Source organism: Littorina saxatilis, unplaced genomic scaffold (assembly GCF_037325665.1).
Source record: "Littorina saxatilis isolate snail1 unplaced genomic scaffold, US_GU_Lsax_2.0 scaffold_1040, whole genome shotgun sequence".
Taxonomy (NCBI): Eukaryota; Metazoa; Mollusca; class Gastropoda; order Littorinimorpha; family Littorinidae; genus Littorina; species Littorina saxatilis.
In genome coordinates this window covers 25,001-42,090 of record NW_027126194.1, presented here as the reverse complement: position 1 = coordinate 42,090, position 17,090 = coordinate 25,001, and positions in this window count along the sequence as shown.

Here is a 17,090-nt window from a genome sequence, read left to right as displayed (position 1 = left end):
TTTCTTCCTGCATGCGTGTATTCATGCCTGAGACTTTCGCTGTGAACTTGGGTTCTTTATCGTGCGCATGCGTGCACGAGGGTGTGTTCGGCCTCCAAGGAGAGTCTGCACTAAGTTGACTTTGGGAAATAAATCCCTCGCCGACCGTGGGGATCGAACAATAAGGACAACTGGATTTGAAGCCAGCGAAGGAGTGGTTCTCTCTTCCTCTTGGTGATCATCCTTTCTGGGGACTTTTAATAACTCTGATGTTAGAAGTGACTGATGCACTCTGACAGCTGGCTTTCCTCTCATGCACAGAATAAAAACCATGATGAAGCGGTCTCACATCACCCCCAGACACTCTGACAGCTGGCTCTCCTCTCATGCACAGAATAACAACCATGATGAAGCGGTCTCACAATCATCACCCCCAGACACTCTGACAGCTGGCTCTCCTCTCATGCACAGAATAACAACCATGATGAAGCGGTCTCACAATCACCCCCAGACACTGTGACAGCTGGCTTTCCTCTCATGCACAGAATAACAACCATGATGAAGCTGTCTCACATCACCCCCAGACACTCTGACAGCTGGCTCTCCTCTCATGCACAGAATAACAACCATGATGAAGCTGTCTCACATCACCCCCAGACACTGTGACAGCTGACTTTCCTCTCATGCAAAGAATAACAACCATGATGAAGCGGTCTCACATCACCCCCAGACACTCTGACAGCTGGCTTTCCTCTCATGCACAGAATAACAACCATGATGAAGCGGTCTCACATCACCCCCAGACACTCTGACAGCTGGCTTTCCTCTCATGCACATAATAACAACCATGATGAAGCGGTCTCACATCACCCCCAGACACTGTGACAGCTGGCTTTCCTCTCATGCACAGAATAACAACCATGATGAAGCGGTCTCACAATCACCCCCAGACACTCTGACAGCTGGCTTTCCTCTCATGCACGGAATAACAACCATGATGAAGCGGTCTCACATCACCCCCAGACACTCTGACAGCTGGCTTTCCTCTCATGCACAGAATAACAACCATGATGAAGCGGTCTCACAATCACCCCCAGACACTCTGACAGCTGGCTTTCCTCTCATGCAGAATAACAACCATGATGAAGCTGTCTCACATCACCCCCAGACACTGTGACAGCTGGCTTTCCTCTCATGCACAGAATAACAACCATGATGAAGCGGTCTCACAATCATCACCCCCAGACACTCTGGCAGCTGGCTTTCCTCTCATGCACAGAATAACAACCATGATGAAGCGGTCTCACAATCATCACCCCCAGACACTCTGACAGCTGGCTTTCCTCTCATGCACAGAATAACAACCATGATGAAGCGGTCTCACAATCATCACCCCCAGACACTCTGACAGCTGGCTTTCCTCTCATGCACAGAATAACAACCATGATGAAGCTGTCTCACAATCATCACCCCCAGACACTCTGACAGCTGGCTTTCCTCTCATGCACAGAATAACAACCATGATGAAGCGGTCTCACAATCATCACCCCCAGACACTCTGACAGCTGGCTTTTCTCTCATGCACAGAATAACAACCATGATTAAGCGGTCTCACAATCATCACCCCCAGACACTCTGACAGCTGGCTTTCCTCTCATGCACAGAATAACAACCATGATGAAGCGGTCTCACAATCATCACCCCCAGACACTCTGACAGCTGGCTTTCCTCTCATGCACAGAATAACAACCATGATGAAGCGGTCTCACAATCATCACCCCCAGACACTCTGACAGCTGGCTTTCCTCTCATGCACAGAATAACAACCATGATGAAGCGGTCTCACAATCATCACCCCCAGACACTCTGACAGCTGGCTTTCCTCTCATGCACAGAATAACAACCATGATGAAGCTGTCTCACATCACCCCCAGACACTCTGACAGCTGGCTTTCCTCTCATGCACAGAATAACAACCATGATGAAGCGGTCTCACATCACCCCCAGACACTCTGACAGCTGGCTTTCCTCTCATTCACAGAATAACAACCATGATGAAGCTGTCTCACAATCATCACCCCCAGTGTTCTCGAGACAAGAAACAATAATAAACAATCCCCCTCAAGTAGGTCACACACACACACACACACACACACACACACACACACACACACACACACACACACACACACACACACACACACACACACACACACACACACACACACACACACACACACACACACACACACACACACACACACACACACACACACGCACACTCTCTCTCTCAGTCTCCCCCTCCCCACACTCAGTCTCCCCCTCCCCCCTCCCACACACAAGCCATTTAATATAAGTCCAAAACATTGCAGTTAAACCTTAAAAGGAGGAGACCCTTGAGATGTTTGAGACCATCCGCTTTGAGATGTTTGAGACCATCCGCTTTGAGATGTTTGAGACCATCCGCTTTGAGATGTGTGAGACCATCAGCTTTGAGATGTTTGAGACCATCCACTTTGAGATGTTTGAGACCATCCGCTTTGAGATGTGTGAGACCATCCACTTTGAGATGCTTGAGACCATCCGCTTTGTAGCTCTCTGTTGATTTATTTTTTATTTTTTTATTTTTATTTTTTTTATCTGAGTTGCATGCAGGCTGCTTGAACCCTGAGTTATTATGCCTTGGTTTTTTTGTTTTTGTTTTGTTTTTTTCTTCTTATTTTGTAAGGCATCCTTCTTCATTGGTCTTTTTTCAATCACATCAAGTAATCACAACATATTTTTTAATCTTAATTCAAAATCCAACATACAAATGATATCAATTGGCGCACTATATCGATATGAATTACCAATACACATTTTAGCGACAATTAACAAATGATTTGTATAACATACCATTTCAGTGGACACATTTTCATCTGGTGGGAATCCTAGCAACACTATCTTTGCTGTCAAACTTATATATACGCCACATGTTCTATTTACTCTACAAACCACGTTCAACCAAACACCACGAGTCTTCTGGCAGAAACAAGAAATGTTCTATTCACTCTACAAACCACGTTCAACCAAATACCACGAATCTTCTGGCAGAAACAAGAAATGTTCTATTTACTCTACAAACCACGGTCAACCAAACACCACGAATCTTCTGGCAGAAACAAGAAATGTTCTATTTACTCTACAAACCACGGTCAACCAAACACCACGAATCTTCTGGCAGAAACAAGAAATGTTCTATTTACTCTACAAACCACGTTCAACCAAACACCACGAATCTTCTGGCAGAAACAAGAAATGTTCTATTCACTCTACAAACCACGGTCAACCAAATACCACGAGTCTTCTGGCAGAAACAAGAAATGTTCTATTCACTCTACAAACCACGTTCAACCAAACACCACGAATCTTCTGGCAGAAACAAGAAATGTTCTATTTACTCTACAAACCACGTTCAACCAAACACCACGAATCTTCTGGCAGAAACAAGAAATGTTCTATTCACTCTACAAACCACGTTCAACCAAATACCACGAGTCTTCTGGCAGAAACAAGAAATGTTCTATTCACTCTACAAACCACGTTCAACCAAACACCACGAATCTTCTGGCAGAAACAAGAAATGGTCTATTCACTCTACAAACCACGTTCAACCAAACACCACGAATCTTCTGGCAGAAACAAGAAATGGTCTATTCACTCTACAAACCACGTTCAACCAAACACCACGAATCTTCTGGCAGAAACAAGAAATGTTCTATTCACTCTACAAACCACGTTCAACCAAACACCACGAGTCTTCTGGCAGAAACAAGAAATGTTCTATTTACTCTACAAACCACGGTCAACCAAACACCACGAATCTTCTGGCAGAAACAAGAAATGTTCTATTCACTCTACAAACCACGTTCAACCAAACACCACGAATCTTCTGGCAGAAACAAGAAATGTTCTATTTACTCTACAAACCACGGTCAACCAAACACCACGAATCTTCTGGCAGAAACAAGAAATGTTCTATTCACTCTACAAACCACGTTCAACCAAACACCACGAGTCTTCTGGCAGAAACAAGAAATGTTCTATTCACTCTACAAACCACGTTCAACCAAACACCACGAATCTTCTGGCAGAAACAAGAAATGTTCTATTTACTCTACAAACCACGTTCAACCAAACACCACGAGTCTTCTGGCAGAAACAAGAAATGTTCTATTCACTCTACAAACCACGTTCAACCAAACACCACGAATCTTCTGGCAGAAACAAGAAATGTTCTATTCACTCTACAAACCACGTTCAACCAAACACCACGAATCTTCTGGCAGAAACAAGAAATGTTCTATTCACTCTACAAACCACGTTCAACCAAACACCACGAGTCTTCTGGCAGAAACAAGAAATGGTCTATATAATCTGTCTCATCATAACAATATGTACAATAAACATTTTCAACAATTCCCATTTTAAACAAAATTATATTAGTGGGGTAAATAGTATGCACAATTTTCCAATGTATTTCTCTCAATCTGGTTTCAGGGGAAACTTTCTAAACAATTAGCCAGTGCCAGGAGATGATTTCAACATCACATTTGTGCAACCAAAAATGAAGACAACATGGATTCTTATACTCCAGACTTAATAAATACTGTTAATACTGGCGCGCTCGAAAGAACTCTTCCCCACCAAAAAATTGCGAAAATTCTGATTTTTTAGAAACAGTCACGTGACCTAAGGTTTGTCTAACAAACGTGTTAACTGCACTGTGCACAACTTTATATTGCATAAATAGTGAGGGGAAAAACCCAATAATCTCCCCTACTTGCTGGAGTGTCAAGCAGTCGTTACCGACCATAGAGTCAGCTACGTAGGTTATACCGTGTTGTGCCCATGTCTTAAAAAAAAACCACACTTCTGATAATAATTATATCAATCAATGAGGCTTATATCGTTCTAGGCGCTCTGCAGTGATGCCGTGTGAGATGAAATTTTATACGGCCAGTAATTGCAGCCATTTCGGCGCATATTTACCTTTCACGGCCTATTATTCCAAGTCACACGGGTATTGGTAGACAATTATTAACTGTGCCTACGCAATTTTGCCAGGAAAGACCCTTTTGTCAATCGTGGGATCTTTAACGTGCACACCCAATGTAGTGTACACGGGGGGGGGGGGGGGGGGGGGGGGAGTTCGGACACCGAAGAGAGTCTGCACACAAAGTTGACTCTGAAATAAATTTCCGCCGAACCTGGGATCGAACTCACGCTGACAGCGGCCAACTGAATACAAATCCAGCGCGCTACCAACTGAGCTATATCCCCGCCCCATAACCTTATTGTTATTCCAAATAAGTTTTAAAAGTTTGGATTCAGAATAAAAAGGATATGATGTGTAAGGATGTTTATTCTGAATCCAAACTTTTAAAACTTCCTTCCAAAAAAACGATTTTTTCATTTCAACTCCCTTTATCCTTTTTCCAATTCACTCTAAATCCTAAACATGCAAAATCTTCTCCAAACTTTGAAAACCAGAAAGATGGTACTAATGTCCATCTCTCTTCCACTGAGGACGTTTGTAATTTCGACGCCCATTCACACAAAATGGACGACTGAATTAATTTTAAATCAACCATTCTAATGCCTCCTTTTCCATATTGACTTTTCAACACGGATCTTGTAACCTTTTCAAAGGCTTTTTTATTGACGTCTTTTCTTTTTCACAAAAACCGAAATAAAGTCGTCGTAGCTTTCTGTTGATGGAATCGTTGTTGTTGGCTGCGTCGATGGGCTTGCTGTCGTGTTCACTTTCTTGGCGGTGGTGGTGGTGGGCAGACGTGAGGTGCAGAGAGCGACGACGTTGACGATGACGGGGGTGAAGCTGAGGATGATGTGAAGGCTGGCGTACAGCACTGACACACACCGGGTTATCGTGACCTTTAGAGTTGTATCTTTAAGAGGAGTTCAAACCATAGCAGTTACACCCTTGATCACGATGATTGAGATCTTCTGCCTTGGCTGAAGAAGCGTCTAGTCTAGCTGAAGATGATCTGGAGGCTAAGCGAGCGAAGAAAGATATTTGGAGTTGTGCTTGGATTGGTGAGGGTGGAGGTCCTGAGTCGTGTTGAATACTGCTCACTGCTGACTGGTCCCGTAATCACCCTCCAGGGTCGCAGGGACACCCCAATGACGAGCGCTGCACCAGCTGTCTTCATGTAAGGCGTAATGTCGGCAGTCGTCTGAGCTGGTCCACTCCGCCTGCACCAGCTGTCTAAAAGTATGGCGTAATGTCGACAGTCGTCTGAGCTGGTCCACTCTGCCTGCACCAGCTGTCTTCATGTATGGCGTAATGTCGGCAGTCGTCTGAGCTGGTCCACTCTGGTCCACTCTGTCTGCACCAGCTGTCTTCATGTATGGCGTAATGTCGACAGTCGTCTGAGCTGGTCCACTCAGTCTGCATCAGCTGTCTCCATTGTATGGCGTAATGTCGGCAGTCGTCATAGCTGGTCCACTCTGGTCCACTCTGGTTCATTCTGTCTGCATCAGCTGTCTCCGTTGTATGGCGTAATGTCGGCAGTGGTCTTAGCTGGTCCACTCTGGTCCACTCAGTCTGCATCAGCTGTCTCTATTGTATGGCGTAATGTCGGCAGTGGTCTTAGCTGGTCCACTCTGGTCCACTCAGTCTGCATCAGCTGTCTTCATGTATGGCGTAATGTCGGCAGTGGTCTTCGCTGGTCCACTCTGGTCCACTCAGTCTGCATCAGCTGTCTCTATTGTATGGCGTAATGTCGGCAGTCGTCTGAGCTGGTCCACTCTGTTTGCACCAGCTGTCTCCATGTATGGTGTAATGTCGGCAGTCGTCTGAGCAGGGGAAAAAGTGTTCTTGGTCCATCTTTACACCACCGTATATTCCGGAGTTTGTTTGTCAGTTTGTTTGTTTGTTTGTTTGTTTGTTTGTTTCTTTGTTCGCACTTAGATGTCAGGGCTGCGGTGCAGGAGAAAGTGACCACCCAAACGGGAGCCACCCGCAGTGTTGGATTGAACCTTCGCCGGTCGTCGTGGGTCCGTGTGGACCCAGAAGGGTGTTTAATTGCACATATCTCTTAAACCAGTTGGAATTTTTTAATGAGCTTTTAAGAATGCCTCAGACACCTAACAAGCTCTTATCTCATAAAAGATAATTAAATTTCAGTGAGAAGTAATTAAAAAAACAAAGGTCAAATTTAAACTACATACGGGACATCGTGGGGCCGTGCGGACCCATGTTTCTCAAACTGAAGGCACTTACATAAAAACTAGGGAGAGAAGTCACAAACCTTCAGGTATTGGCTCTAAACATCATTTTCTACGATCTGTTTAATTTTGGACTTAATAAGCAAGTCGCGCGGAGCGAAATTGATACATAACAATGTGGGTCGACACGGCCCCACGACGTCTACAGAAGGGTATTCACGTTGTTTTCTTTTTTTAAGAAGCTTTAGTCCGCACGGTAATAATTAAAATAATAATTTGATTTAATTATTTCTCGCGGAAATGTAACCACGGCGTGTACGGAAGGGGATGCACGTTTTTGCTTCTTTGAAAAGCATGGGTTCTACGGAAGGGTATGCATATTTTTCCTTCTTTGAGAAGCATGAGTCAGCACGGCCCCACGATGTCTTCCGTGTGTATAGTCGATAACCCGGTCGGGCGAAGGTAATAACTGAGATGTGTTGTGATTTCAACGAATCAGATCCCGCGCTTTGTTCTCTCCCGTTTGGGTGGTATCCACTTTTGGTTCGTGCACCTCAGCCCTGGTGTTTATTGTTCGATTGAGCTGACAGTTCGTCCTTCGTCTTCCGTGTCTCCTCTTCACGAGGTCAATGCCACGAGCCCCCCCCCCCCCCCCCCCCCACCCCTGACAGTTCGCCCTTTGTCTTCCCTGTCTCCTCTTCACGTAGACAATGCCACGAGCCCCCCCCCCCCCCCCCCTCCCTGACAGTTCGTCCTTTGTCTTCCCTGTCTCCTCTTTACGTAGACAATGCCACGAGCCCCCCCCCCCCCCCTCCCTGACAGTTCGCCCTGTGTCTTCCCTGTCTCCTCTTCACGTAGACAATGCCACGGCCCCCCCCCCCCCTCCCTCCCTGCCTGACAGTTCGTCCTTTGTCTTCCCTGTCTCCTCTTTACGTAGACAATGCCACAAGCCCCCCCCCCCCTCCCTGACAGTTCGCCCTGTGTCTTCCCTGTCTCCTCTTTACGTAGACAAAGCCACAAGCCCCCCCCCCCCCCCCTCCCTGACAGTTCGCCCTGTGTCTTCCCTGTCTCCTCTTTACGTAGACAATGCCACAAGCCCCCCCCCTCCTTCCTGACAGTTCGCCCTGTGTCTTCCCTGTCTCCTCTTTACGTAGACAATGCCACAAGCCCCCCCCCCCCCCTCCCTGACAGTTCGTCCTTTGTCTTCCCTGTCTCCTCTTTACGTAGACAATGCCACAAGCCCCCCCCCCTCCCTGACAGTTCGCCCTGTGTCTTCCCTGTCTCCTCTTTACGTAGACAAAGCCACAAGCCCCCCCCCCCCCCCTCCCTGACAGTTCGCCCTGTGTCTTCCCTGTCTCCTCTTTACGTAGACAATGCCACAAGCCCCCCCCCCCCCCTCCTTCCTGACAGTTCGCCCTGTGTCTTCCCTGTCTCCTCTTTACGTAGACAATGCCACAAGCCCCCCCCCCCCTCCTTCCTGACAGTTCGCCCTGTGTCTTCCCTGTCTCCTCTTTACGTAGACAATGCCACAAGCCCCCCCCCCCCTCCCTGACAGTTCGTCCTTTGTCTTCCCTGTCTCCTCTTTACGTAGACAATGCCACAAGCCCCCCCCCCTCCTTCCTGACAGTTCGCCCTGTGTCTTCCCTGTCTCCTCTTTACGTAGACAATGCCACAAGCCCCCCCCCCCCTCCCTGACAGTTCGCCCTGTGTCTTCCCTGTCTCCTCTTCACGTAGACAATGCCACAAGCCCCCCCCCCCCCTCCCTGACAGTTCGCCCTGTGTCTTCCCTGTCTCCTCTTCACGTAGACAATGCCACAAGCCCCCCCCCCCCCCTCCCTGACAGTTCGCCCTGTGTCTTCCCTGTCTCCTCTTTACGTAGACAATGCCACAAGCCCCCCCCCCTCCCTGACAGTTCGTCCTTTGTCTTCCCTGTCTCCTCTTTACGTAGACAATGCCACGAGCCCCCCCCCCCCCTCCCTGACAGTTCGCCCTTTGTCTTCCCTGTCTCCTCTTCACGTAGACAATGCCACAAGCCCCCCCCCCCCTCCCTGACAGTTCGCCCTTTGTCTTCCCTGTCTCCTCTTCACGTAGACAATGCCACGAGCCCCCCCCCCCCCTCCCTGACAGTTCGCCCTGTGTCTTCCCTGTCTCCTCTTTACGTAGACAATGCCACAAGCCCCCCCCCCCCTCCCTGACAGTTCGCCCTGTGTCTTCCCTGTCTCCTCTTTACGTAGACAATGCCACAAGCCCCCCCCCCCCCTCCCTGACAGTTCGCCCTGTGTCTTCCCTGTCTCCTCTTCACGTAGACAATGCCACAAGCCCCCCCCCCCCCTCCCTGACAGTTCGCCCTGTGTCTTCCCTGTCTCCTCTTTACGTAGACAATGCCACAAGCCCCCCCCCCCCCCTCCCTGACAGTTCGCCCTGTGTCTTCCCTGTCTCCTCTTTACGTAGACAATGCCACGAGCCCCCCCCCCCCCTCCCTGACAGTTCGCCCTGTGTCTTCCCTGTCTCCTCTTCACGTAGACAATGCCACAAGTCACCCCCCCCCCCCTCCCTGACAGTTCGCCCTGTGTCATCCCTGTCTCCTCTTTACGTAGACAATGCCACAAGCCCCCCCCCCCCCTCCCTGACAGTTCGTCCTTTGTCTTCCCTGTCTCCTCTTTACGTAGACAATGCCACAAGCCCCCCCCCCTCCCTGACAGTTCGCCCTGTGTCTTCCCTGTCTCCTCTTTACGTAGACAATGCCACGAGCCCCCCCCCCCCCCCTCCCTGACAGTTCGCCCTGTGTCTTCCCTGTCTCCTCTTTACGTAGACAATGCCACGAGCCCCCCCCCCCCCCTCCCTGACAGTTCGCCCTGTGTCTTCCCTGTCTCCTCTTTACGTAGACAATGCCACGAGCCCCCCCCCCCCCCCTCCTTCCTGACAGTTCGTCCTTTGTCTTCCCTGTCTCCTCTTCACGTAGACAATGCCACAAGTCACCCCCCCCCCCTCCTTCCTGACAGTTCGCCCTGTGTCTTCCCTGTCTCCTCTTTACGTAGACAATGCCACAAGCCCCCCCCCCCCCCCTGACAGTTCGTCCTTTGTCTTCCCTGTCTCCTCTTTACGTAGACAATGCCACAAGCCCCCCCCCCCCCCCTGCCTGACAGTTCGTCCTTTGTCATCCCTGTCTCCTCTTTACGTAGACAATGCCACGAGCCCCCCCCCCCCCCCCCCCTGCCTGACAGTTCGTCCTTTGTCATCCCTGTCTCCTCTTTACGTAGACAATGCCACGAGCCCCCCCCCCCCCCCCCCCCCCCCCCTGCCTGACAGTTCGTCCTTTGTCATCCCTGTCTCCTCTTTACGTAGACAATGCCACGAGCCCCCCCCCCCCCCCCTGACAGTTCGTCCTGTGTCATCCCTGTCTCCTCTTTACGTAGACAATGCCACGAGCCCCCCCCCCCCCCCCCCTGACAGTTCGTCCTTTGTCATCCCTGTCTCCTCTTTACGTAGACAATGCCACGAGCCCCCCCCCCCCCCCCCTGACAGTTCGCCCTGTGTCATCCCTGTCTCCTCTTTACGTAGACAATGCCACGAGCCCCCCCCCCCCCCTGCCTGACAGTTCGTCCTTTGTCATCCCTGTCTCCTCTTTACGTAGACAATGCCGCGAGCCCCCCCCCCCCCCCCCCTGCCTGACAGTTCGTCCTTTGTCATCCCTGTCTCCTCTTTACGTAGACAATGCCACGAGCCCCCCCCCCCCCCTGACAGTTCGTCCTGTGTCATCCCTGTCTCCTCTTTACGTAGACAATGCCACGAGCCCCCCCCCCCCCCTCCCTGACAGTTCGTCCTTTGTCATCCCTGTCTCCTCTTTACGTAGACAATGCCACGAGCCCCCCCCCCCCCCCCCCTGACAGTTCGCCCTGTGTCATCCCTGTCTCCTCTTTACGTAGACAATGCCACGAGTCACCCCCCCCCCCCTGACAGTTCGCCCTGTGTCATCCCTGTCTCCTCTTTACGTAGACAATGCCACGAGTCACCCCCCCCCCCCCCTGACAGTTCGCCCTGTGTCATCCCTGTCTCCTCTTTACGTAGACAATGCCACGAGTCACCCCCCCCCCCTGACAGTTCGCCCTGTGTCATCCCTGTCTCCTCTTTACGTAGACAATGCCACGAGTCACCCCCCCCCCTCCCTGACAGTTTGTCCTTTGTCTTCCCTGTCTCCTCTTCACGTAGACAATGCCACGAGCCCCCCCCCCCCCCCTCTTCCTGAGAGTTTGTCCTGTGTCTTCCCTGTCTCCTCTTCACGTAGACAATGCCACGAGCCCCCCCCCCCCCCCCTTCCTGAGAGTTTGTCCTTTGTCTTCCCTGTCTCCTCTTCACGTAGACAATGCCACGAGCCCCCCCCCCCCCCCTTTCTGAGAGTTTGTCCTGTGTCTTCCCTGTCTCCTCTTCACGTAGACAATGCCACGAGCCCCCCCCCCCCCCTTCCTGAGAGTTTGTCCTGTGTCTTCCCTGTCTCCTCTTCACGTAGACAATGCCACGAGCCCCCCCCCCCCCTTCCTGAGAGTTTGTCCTGTGTCTTCCCTGTCTCCTCTTCACGTAGACAATGCCACGAGCCCCCCCCCCCCCCCTCCTTCCTGACAGTTCGCCCTGTGTCTTCCCTGTCTCCTCTTCACGTAGACAATGCCACGAGCCCCCCCCCCCCCCTCCTTCCTGACAGTTCGCCCTGTGTCTTCCCTGTCTCCTCTTCACGTAGACAATGCCTCGAGCCCCCCCCCCCCCCCCCACCCTGCCTGACAGTTCGCCCTTTGTCTTCCTTGTCTCCTCTTCACGTAGACAATGCCACGAGTCCCCCCCCCCCTCCCCTCCCTGACAGTTCGCCCTTTGTCTTCCCTGTCTCCTCTTCACGAGGACAATGCCACAAGCACCCCCCTTCACCCCACCCCCCACCTCCCAGCCCGGCAGCCACGTCACAGGTAACTGTGAAACTTGAGCAGTGTGTGTAACCTTAAGGAATTTTCCTGTCGAACAAGAAAAGGCTTCTTTTACCTGTTTGGATTTGCCGTGACGTCATCATTGAGGAAAAATGTCGACTGCTGATATTTTCCTTTGCTGTTCGCGACAACCAGGTGCTTTGTAATTAGAACACACACACACACACACACACACAGACAGACAGACACACACACACACACACACACACACACACACACACACACACACACTCACACGCATTCACGCACGTACACACGAACGCACGCACAAACACACACACACCACACATTTGTATAGCACTCGCTTTATTGGCTTTATTCGTAAAGTGATTGCAAGCACCCGGGTAGGCTTGCACCTGTCTCCTTCTGAAGTGAATGTTACAAAGACACCTGCAGTTAACAGCTACACACTGGGACTGAAACAGTTGGGTTTTCTTATCGCAGTTTACAGCGGGACCTTCCGCCTCCCTTTTTCCAGAGGACGATGTGTGGACGTACGGTCGTTGTGAACGCCGCAAGCTCCCTCAGCCCTATGATGTTGTAGCGTAGCAGTCGACTATCTTCACCCAGCACAATGATATTGTAGTGTAGCAGTGGACTATCTTTATCCAGCCCTATGATATTGTAGCGAAGCAGTGGACTATCTTTTCCCAGACCAATGATATTGTAGCGTAGCAGTGGACTATCTTTACCCAGCCCTATGATGTTGTAGCGTAGCAGTGGACTATCTTTACCCAGCCCTATGATGTTGTAGCGTAACAGTAGACTATCTTTACCCAGCCCTATGATGTTGTAGCGTAGCAGTGGACTATCTTTATCCAGCCCTACGATATTGTAGCGTAGCAGTGGACTATCTTTACCCAGCCCTATGATATTGTAGCGTAGCAGTGGACTATCTTTACCCAGCCCAATGATATTGTAGCGTAGCAGTGGACTATCTTTACCCAGCACAATGATATTGTAGCGTAGCAGTGGACTATCTTTACCCAGCCCTATGATATTGTAGCGTAGCAGTGGACTATCTTTACCCAGCCCTATAATATTGTAGCGTAGCAGTGGACTATCTTTATCCAGCCCAATGATGTTGTAGCGTAGCAGTGGACTATCTTTACCCAGCCCAATGATATTGTAGCGTAGCAGTGGACTATCTTTACCCAGCCCTATGATATTGTAGCGTAGCAGTGGACTATCTTTACCCAGCCCTGTGATGTTGTAGCGTAGCAGTGGACTATCTTTACCCAGCCCTATGACATTGTAGTGTATCAGTGGACTATCTTTACCTAGCCCTATGACATTGTAGTGTATCAGTGGACTATCTTTACCTAGCCCTATGACATTGTAGTGTATCAGTGGACTATCTTTACCCAGCCCTATGACATTGTAGTGTATCAGTGGACTTTCTTTATAATCCAGCTATCCTACGACTATAACCATAGGAACCAGAGAATAATTGCAAGATTTGCTTTGTGAAGTTGTTTTGATAGCTCTATGTTACCGCTATAATATAAAAAAAGATCTAGGAACGTATTCGTCACCGTTTCAAAACTAGGTCAGGTCAAGGTCAAGCTTACCTTTTCTCCCAAACATCCAGCCGTATTCGCTCTTTGTAGGCAAAGTAATCCTTTTTTTTTCGAGTATGTTTTCGGATTTATTTTGAGGAATGCTTTGATAGAATAATAGGTAATAATGATATAAGAAAATACAAGGTAGCGTTTCAAAAGTAGGTCATGTCCAGCTTACCTTTTGTCACGCCATATCCAACCTTGTGTGATCTTTGAAAGGCCACGAAATCCATGTTTTTGAAGGATGTTTTCGGGTTTATCATCGAGAATGCTTTCACATGATAGTAATAATGATATAGGTAAATATAAGTAATCATTTCAAAAGAAGGTCAGGTCAAGGTCAAACTGGCGTCTCCTCCCAAACATCTAACCTTGTGTGCTCTTTGCGGGCCGCAAAATCCATGTTTTTATGAGTGTTTTCGGGTTCGTATCCAAGAACGCGTTGAAATGATAGTAGTAATGATATTTTGTCTGTCAAGTTAAAGTAAACAACTCTGTGTACACAGTTTAGTCGTAAGTGTGAAGGATGTATCAAAATCACAGCTTCCACAATACGACGTGACTGTGTGCAAAGGCAAATACGACTACACATAGTCCTTTTTGTTCTGATGTAAGTTGTTCATAGGATGTTTTGATTGGTACAGTTTCTAGTTTCTTTTTAAATTAGAATTGAACGGAGAGGCAGAATGGCCGGGTCATACATAACGTGTTGGCGAAACAGTTAGCGGAGTTGGTTAGAAACGATCTATGAAAGTTGTCCGTGTCTCCACAAGTACACCTGGAGACTTGCAATGTTCTATAAGACCACTGTTTGATGTTTCTGTTGTGAACAATAATGCAATGCACACATATTATGATTGCTGTGTGTATAATTCTGAACTTGATTTTTTTTCTGCTCAAGATACTCAAAATATGTTGCCACATTTCTTATAGCCTGACAAAACATAAAGCATATCCTGGTCCTTGTATCCCTTTAAATTGTTTATGTCATTCTCGTCTGTACACAAGTCAGAAGCGTTGGAAAGTTCAAGCCCATGGTATTCACCACAAACAAAAGAGCAATCCCAACCATGCTTTTTACAACTATAGCGCTTTGGGTCACTCTTGAGGTTCGCCGTGACTGACAGCAGCTTGGAAGGGGCTGGGTGAGGAAAGATCAGCAGGACAGGGTCTTATAGCTGTCTTTCAGTCACAATCGTGAGGTTCATGTCCAGTCTTGCACTTGGAGATATACACGACGACTGTGGTAATTGACTGCAACAGGGAGCGGAGGACGACAGTGCAATGATAAACAGGAACTCCCCCTTGCAACTTTCGTGTAGAACATCTTGTACCTCAAGTGAGCAACTGTCTGATCATATAACGCAGCAAGTATCTCCTCTCCGGCTTTAGTGATGTTGCTTGGTCTGCTCTCTGGTAGGAACGGGGTAGCCAGATTCCTCAGTTCTTGTGGTATCTGAAGGTCGCTTGCCCGTTCCAAACTGCCTTGGCGCTGTGTCGCAGCCACTGATCGTATGGATGGCTGATAATACTTGGCGTGCACTGCCAAGAAATCTCCTGATCCGCCTGACATTCATCACATTTGAATGGCTTGGCACTTATTCTGTGGCTTGGTTCAAGAAAGATTTTATGACGGTTGTCCTAGGTGCCAGAGGACATCCAGTTTAAGTCTGTGCCTTCTCCTACAACAACAGTGACATGTGTCTTTGAACTCTCCAGAGCCTGAGCAGCTATCATGCAGTGCGGATCTCCGTCAGGACGCACCGTCCTACACAAGTGTAATTTACCGTAAGGGCAACAGACAGTAGATAAAGGAATCGCTGCCTGTTCTCGTTGTTGGCAAGAAGCACATCCTTTTTTCATCATGACGATACCTATCTCACTGGCCTTGTGAGTGATGGAACAGGAGTCAGGAACCAAGGGTGTGGCTATGTGTTTGTTGTGTGTTTAAAACATTTTAGGTCTGGGGACTCACCAAAAAGATATATATCCCCTCCAAGAAGCAGTCCGTGAGTCCGTGATTTTGGTGACATTCTCATTCTGTGCCTCCCTGGCAGCACTCATGTACATGTGTTGCTAATTAGGTTCGTGCAAATACAACCTGTGCCATCCGGTAATATTCTTCAATTCTTTTCAATATATATATATATTTTAGTTTTACAAGTTTCAATTGGTATGAATCAGGTGAGTATTACACCATATCATTCTGTAAATATATGTTGATGCCACATGATCACCATAAAGTCCATAGACAGTGAAAAATTAAGAAAAGACGATGTCCAAGGCATAGCTTCTAAATGCTCTTCTTCCTCCTTATTGAATTCTCTTTTTGATGAGGCATGAGTTTTAAATTCGACGGTATAAGAGTTACGTAGGTCTATAAATCCTTATTGTGTTTGGAAATCACTCACTGTGTGTGTATGTGTGTGTGTGTGTGTGTGTGTGTGTGTGTGACTGATTAAATCCAATAAAACTATTACGGGGAACCATACTTCGGGAGATGGAAGATGGCTTTTAAATACAAGTTAACCTGTCTAATTTATTCCTCAAAAGATGAACAAAAATGTCACAAGTGTTTATGACTTTGGAATGTCGACAACCACTGAGTGGTAGTTTCTCTTATCCCTCAAAAAGACGCGCAAACCAAGCGATTAAACAAAGAAAAGCATAACAGGTTCTAGTATCAATTACCACAGGCTCAACTGTGACCGGCATTCCAGCGCAAGCAGTCTGACCCGGATGCCACTGATAAGGCGTTGACAGACACCTCGCGGTGCTTTCTGCTATGGCCGTCGGATGGTGTCAGAATGAATAAAAATGTGGGATGAATAATGCTTTATTTAATTTTATCTCATAAAATAAGCACTAGATTTTCCTAGATCATTGATATGTTTAAGAGCTAACTTTCCTCTGCAAGCAGACATCAAAATATAAAATCTTGCAATAATTCTCAGGTTGTTTTTTAGTCTGATTACGCTATTACCCAGTCTAAAGATATTGTGGCGTTGCAGTGGACAATTTTCCCCCTTCCGGCAGCCACGTCACAGGGAACTCCAAAACCCAAGCAGCGTGTGTACTGATCCCTGAACAAACCTCACCGCCGTTCAACAAAGGAGAAGGATATTAATTCGGCAGTTTCATGTTCCTTATGGGCTTTCCAGTGACGACATTTTAAGAGAAAAACAACTAAGAACAAGTCGCGTAAGGCGAAAATACAACATTTAGTCAAGTAGCTGTCGAACTCACAGAATGAAACTGAACGCAATGCAACGCAGCAAGACCGTAGGCGTATACTCGTAGCATCGTCAGTCCACTGCTCACGGCAAAGGCAGAGAAATTGACAAGAAGA